Source organism: Myotis brandtii, unplaced genomic scaffold (genome assembly GCF_000412655.1).
Source record: "Myotis brandtii unplaced genomic scaffold, ASM41265v1 scaffold1464, whole genome shotgun sequence".
NCBI lineage: Eukaryota > Metazoa > Chordata > Mammalia > Chiroptera > Vespertilionidae > Myotis > Myotis brandtii.
The window spans coordinates 545,076-551,626 of NW_005355263.1; the positions used below are offsets into that span (position 1 = coordinate 545,076).

The 6,551-nt window shown below is 42.6% G+C and overlaps 1 protein-coding gene across 2 annotated transcripts in view; it reads right to left on the reverse strand.

The window, feature by feature from the left end:
• The window catches only part of CMSS1 (cms1 ribosomal small subunit homolog (yeast)), a 387,195-nt gene that overhangs the window by 66,181 nt on the left and 314,463 nt on the right, over positions 1 to 6,551 (reverse strand). Inside the window, exon 1 of one of the 2 annotated variants that reach the window (XM_005861240.2) lies at positions 6,088 to 6,163. The exons of the other annotated variant lie outside the window; for it this stretch is intronic. The gene's annotated coding sequence lies outside the window, so the exon portion shown is untranslated. Of the gene's footprint in view, positions 1 to 6,087; positions 6,164 to 6,551 lie in introns of those variants that run through there. 2 annotated transcript variants of the gene reach the window in all.

Below are 6,551 nucleotides of genomic sequence, written 5' to 3' on the forward strand. Positions count from 1 at the left end.
AACCCCCCAATCGGCCCTACCTTGAGCGTGACTGAGGGTGGCATTGCAACCTCCCGATCTGCCCTGCTCTGTGCATGATAGGGGACAGCGCCCCAACTCCCCAATCGGCCCTGCTCTGAGCCCAACCAGTGACTGCACCTAGGGATTGGGCGTGCCCTCTGCCACCCGGGAGCAGGCCTAAGCCAGCAGGTCGTTATCTCCCGAGGGGTCCCAGACTGCGAGAGGGTACAGGCCGGGCTGGGGGGCCCCCCTCGCCCCCCGAGTGCACAAATTTTTGTGCACCGGGCCTCTAGTACTAATAATAAAAAACAATAGAAGAGGGCCATCTTTTTAATGTTATTTTATGTTTCTATCATCACAAATACTATTATATTACTATAAATCTTCTATTTATGTTGGAGGATTTTCATTTTAACCAGGACCACCCTGACTGAACTTGAGAAGCTGAGAGAATGGAGACCTAACTTATGGCTACAATTAGAAACTTTCAGATTGATTGGTTGAAACCACCAGGTTTGGTACACAGTGCATTCTGAATAGGGGGGATTAGCCTTTGCTCATTTTAAGATATTTGTGGTTGAAAGCAGAGTTGCTCATATATATATGTATCATGTAGTTTCTTAAGAAAAATCACAGAAGAACTTTAAAGTCAAGCACTAGAACACTTAAGAATATAGACAGCACAAGGTTTTCCTAGGAAGCTGTTGTGAAACTGGTCTGAGTGGAACACCTTTGCCATTTGGCTATGGCCTAGGACAGGGGTCCTCAAACTACGGCCCCATGAGGCCCGCCGAAAACATTTATCTGGCCTGCTGGGTGTTTTTGCCGCCGCTGCCTGTTGCTTAGAAGCCGACTAGTTTTTTTTCAAACTATAGTCCGGCCCTCCAACGGTCTGAGGGACAGTGAACTGGCCCCCTGTTTAAAAAGTTTGAGGACCCCTAGCTAGGATGACCAGAACAGCTGAGTTGTTTGGAAACTCAGAAGTGCCCTGGGTGCCTGTTCCTGCCTCAATACCATCCAGTGGCTAACGGAAGATTCCGAGTCTTCGGACTCTGTCCTGTTTCTTTGGTCAGTGAGGACCAAGTCCGGCAGGCTGCTCGTCCATGCCAAGAAAGGAGGCCCAGAATTGCCTTCCTGACTAGGGATGCTCTCTGGAGGCCTGGAGAAGTCCTGGGTACTTGTCTACCAGATGAACAGCAGCCTTTCTCCACTAACTCCTGATTTGCTCAGCCCTTTAGATCAATCTTTCTCCTGTTTCCTCATTGCAAGGAAACAGGAGAAAGATTGCTAGGACGACAGTTGCTCAGCACCTAGTTTATTTGGATGGGGTTCAGCTTTCTTGCATAATTCTTATTGATTCTTATGATTCCATGTCACCTGATCCCCATTCCCTAGCTATTGCTTGGGATCTGGCCCCAACGAGGCAGCTCACCTGGAATCATCCTGCAGCTGCCCTCCCACATTCTCCCTGCAGGGTTGAAATGCCCCCCTCCTCGAAATCTATGTTACTCGTCCCCATGCTGGGGCAGCCTCACCCATTGCTTGTCCCCACCCCACAGCTGGCCTCTGAGGTCCCAGCATCCTTCCTCAGGCTTATGTAGGGTACAGAGCACCCACTGGTGAAATTTCAAGCCAGGTCACACACTTTTGGTGAGTGAAACAAGAGGTAAATATAGATGAGCCTTACGTTTCTCTTCAGGTGTAACATTCCAGTGTCCCACAAAAAGCCTTCTGGTTCTAAACCCTATGGATTTCCCACTACACTTCCTTAACTATGATTTCCTGCCAAAAGGCCTCTGGTGGTTTCCCACTGCCCGTGGAGTACAGTTACTACATCTAGCATCAAAGCATCTATGGTGTTTTAACATTCTGGGGGCAAATAACAACTATACTTTACCTCGTACAAAGCTGGACACCATAACCCTGTCCTCCAGGCATGGGAGCAGCTTGCCATCGCTGAACCTACCATGTGCTTTCCTGCCCTGTGCTTACATCATGTCCTCTGCCGAGAATTTCCTTCTCCTTACCCCTCCCCTGGCAGGAATCTACTCCTCTCTCCCAATGTGTCCAGTTCAAGTATTTCCAACCCACCCCCACTCTGTGCAGCTTCCGTGACCTGCAACTCAGGTTCAGCCAGACAAAATTACATTTAGCACTACCTTATAACACCAGCCCATTAAAATTAGAATTTTGACATGTGCTTCTCCTACTAGAGTTTTTGAGGGACTAGGACGGTGTAACACTTTATCTGTATAGCACCAAACCTTGCATAGCACACGGTAAATTGGGGGCACACAGTAAATATCTGTTGAAGTGAACTGAAAACTGTGTACTTACAGATGTGTACATCTGTCCTTCAGGCTATCAGAGACAACAGTTACTAAGCAAGATTAGAGCTAAAAAAATTAAATAAATTCTCTGCTGATACATGTCTGTTGATAAGATGTGCAGTTAGAAAAGAAAACAAGACTAGAGTGAACTAACGTTTTTAAAGAGAAGAAGGGCTGAGAGGAGAAAAAGACTTCTCATATATTTTTTTATTTACAAAGGAACTTTCTAGCCAAGGAGAAAACATTGGTTCAACTTGAGATGTTGCTGAAATTGTTCCTTTTCTCCTCTTTTTTCCCCTCTAGTTTTCAGAGAACCAGTTCCTATTTGAAAGAGTAATACAGGTGCAAAAATGAAGACAGCCATGCCGTGATACATCAACAAAGCTACTGAGTGATGACAGCTATGCCAAGAGAAAAGCATTACATAATGGCATCAAAATAGGACGCTTGAAGAATGTCTTAGAGCTTAAACAGCTGTCACTTGGTATTTTGGCATTCTTGAAGTATATGAAGAAATAGCCCCTGGAAACTGAAGAGTACAAATTATTTGCAACAACAAGATTCTGAGGTCAAGAATATGTTTTCCTCATCTTTCTCTCCCTCTCTCTCAAAGTTAAACCATTAATGCCATTCTCACTTTAGAAAAATATGAAACCCTACAATATGTATAATTCCAAAATATTGCGTACAGGTTGGTTTCAAAGAAAGAGAGAGGCACTCCGCTATTACCAGGTTTTCCCAAGAATATTTCTTCATTTGGAGATGCTTTCTATTTTGTGGACTATCTAGACCTTTTATTTTTATGTATAGGTCATTAAACCCATCCTTAGGGAACTCATGAAGGATGAGATAATATGTGACATTTAAATCTGTCAATTTTGCTGCTGGTAAAATGTCTGTTAGAAAAAAAGTTTAAAACCCTGGAATTTAAAGATGACTGATAGGTTTAATGTGTGTTTTCCTTATTTCTTTACTTTCCAGTGCAGTGAGATGCTGTTGCAACTTTGCTTTCCTCTAGGGTTGCTTCTTTCCTTTGTCCACTTGGTCTAAGTGGTCAGTGACATCTTCTCCAGTCAGTACATATTTACTGTGCACTGGCTGTGTGCTGGGGCCGGGGCCACGATGTTGGGAGGTGCACTCTGCTCTCCAGGAACTCCCGGGCTATGAGGGGAGAGATGAGTATGCTGGTGGCAATTGCAATGAAGTGAGACTGAGGATAAGGTGTGGTTAAGCTCTGGTGCCTTGGGAATACCATGGAGGAACATACTAGTAGTCCACCGGGGTGGAGAGAGGACAGTGGGAAGGATGGGATCTGGAACCTGGGACAAGAAAATGTGAGGCATACACAGAGAGCTCTGTCTCTGAGGTCCTGTGATCCAGTTCTGCTATCAAGAACCCCTTGTTTCTCTTATCAATTTTTAAAAAATTCATCAAAACAAACAAAAAAGGAGAAACAAATCACCACATTTTCAAGAACTTTTACTATCTATCTCTTTCAACACCTTCCAGACATCTGTAGTAACAACTGCTAGTCAAAGTTGAGCAAAAAGCACAGGGGTAGGTTTTCCTGGATCATTTTCAGGCCATCAACTGACAGACTCACAGAATGTTAGTGCCCAAACAGCACTAAGATGTGATCTTTTTTTCAGTGCAAAACCTCCACAGGGGAGGAAGCTCAGAGTCAATGAAAAAATGACCACTAAAGGATTAGGAGTATTTTTTCTTCGTGTTTCTCTTATCAATTTTTAAAAAAATTCATCAAAACAAACAAAAAAGGAGAAACAAATCACCACATTTTCAAGAACTTTTACTATCTATCTCTTTCAACACCTTCCAGACATCTGTAGTAACAACTGCTAGTCAAAGTTGAGCAAAAAGCACAGGGGTAGGTTTTCCTGGATCATTTTCAGGCCATCAACTGACAGACTCACAGAATGTTAGTGCCCAAACAGCACTAAGATGTGATCTTTTTTTCAGTGCAAAACCTCCACAGGGGAGGAAGCTCAGAGTCAATGAAAAAATGACCACTAAAGGATTAGGAGTATTTTTTCTTCGTATTTCCCTTCTTTATTTGGTTGCCCATGAGGAGGCAGGAGTACGAACCTTTAGAGAAGCCATTCCCTTTCCTAGAGGGATTAGGGCTGATGGAGCGGAACACTGTCAGGACCAAGAAAGGAGCTGTCAGGGTGGGAAGACTGGTTACACACAGGGCAATGAGCGAATAAATAAAGAGTTTGAGAATAACAGAAAGCACGGTTAGTGAAGGGAGTTACAAATGTGGAAAAGGTAAAAAGCTAGAATGTCTATGGTATTAGATTGTAACCGGAGCTATTAATGTGTGCTTTCACTGTATGTAATAGAGATAGACAGAGAAACAGATATGGCTGTGTGTGTGTGTGTGTGTGTGTGTGTGTGTGTGTGTATGTGTGTGTCTATTTCCCAGTTCTTTTGGTTGAGAGAGCCTGTAAGCAATGGGAACATTTCAGGTCAGTGAGCACACCCAATGCCCAGATCTCCATTTCCATATAAGGTTTTCCATAAAGGACTCAGGTCTTCCAGAAAGTGTGGCTAATTCCAGGGCTCAGTAGAGAAAGTATAAAATGCACTTGGAACATTTTCTTGTGCCAAAAAGCAAGAAAGTGTTCAAAGAACACAGCTTGAAGGGGCCCCCACTGGCCAAATCAGATAATCTAGGCATCAAAATAAATAATGATATTAATGTTTTATAATCTACTGACTAAAATAGGAATCTACAAGTGCATATTGACATAAATAAATACAAAAATAAATAGGGGAGAAGGGAAAGCTCTTCCTGCAGTAGACAGTTTATTTAGGAGCAATATATTTACATAATCTAAATGTCTTCCCACAAAATATTTATTAATTGCAAAGGAGAGAAATCTGGCAGATGCCACCTTAACCAAGTAGGGCTGGTATGGACCAGCACCATTTATGAGTCTCCTGATACGATTAACCAAGAAGCATTATTTCTTTAGTATTGCTGCAAAAAATGCACAAACTCAGTCTTATCGGAAACATCACAAAACCCTAAATTAAGGCACATTTTACTATTCAAAAATGTCAAGTCACAAAAGACTTTAAGGAAAGGCTGCAGAACTGTTTAAAATTAAAGGAGACCCTTGACAACTAAACGTAACATAATCCTAGACCACAGAAAAAAGTAATTTTTCCCCTATAAAATATATTATTGAGACATTTGGTGAAAAGTGGAATAGGAATCGTGGGCTAGAAATTAATATTGTATCAAGGTTAACTTACTGAATTTGATTGTCATGCTGTGGTTATGGAGAAGATTGTATTTATCTTTTAGAATGGTAACACTAAAGTATATAAATTGATTCAGAAAAATATAAACACACATATATCAACATACATTGGTTTTCTTATTTGGTCACCAATACAGGACTAATTTAAAGGAATGCTGTACAGATTACATAAGAATTCACAGATTGAGCGCTGGTCAGTGGTGGGTTTGTCTGGCAGAGAATCTGATACCTAACGAGTGACTCAATCCACGCTTGCTGAAAAAATGAGCAAGTTCCTTTTTCCTGCCCCTCCTACTCCAGTTGGACCAAGCGATGGCACTTAGAGAAATTTAGATTCTTCAAATTTTAGCAATCTAATGTGTGAGATTTCTCTTAACACTCGAATAAGATAAAACAAACACTGGAATAACAATAAATACCACCGCACATTTGGATGTTGCTCTCAAGTTTGCTCAGCAATTGGTACTCACATCTCATGTGACAGTGAACGGAACAGGCAGGCATTCAAGTTCAAGTTCAACACAGTGTTAATAACAGCGACTCTCTTCAGTGCCTTGGGTTATGGCTGTCAAAGAAGAGGTCATGCCCTTGTTACTTAAAAAATCTCAAGCAAGGCTGCATCGGTTCATGGTTGCAGGGTACAGAAGGAGGTGCAATTGCATGTCCATCTGGGCCTCTGTTCCTAAGATGCTGGCACTGCTGCTTGTTTGTGATTCACAGTGTATCTGGGGCAGTGACAGGGCAGAGAAGGGGACCCAGGTTGTGACTGGGAAGTTTCTTCTCTCAGCCAAGATGTGCACATGAATTTGAAATTAGCCAAGAGGGTGTTTCAGAGCTGCCTGCCAAAGAGTGGTGTCTTCTAATCTGGAGAGCAGCTGCTGGGCACAGGCATGCAAACACACACACACACACACACACACACACACACACACAC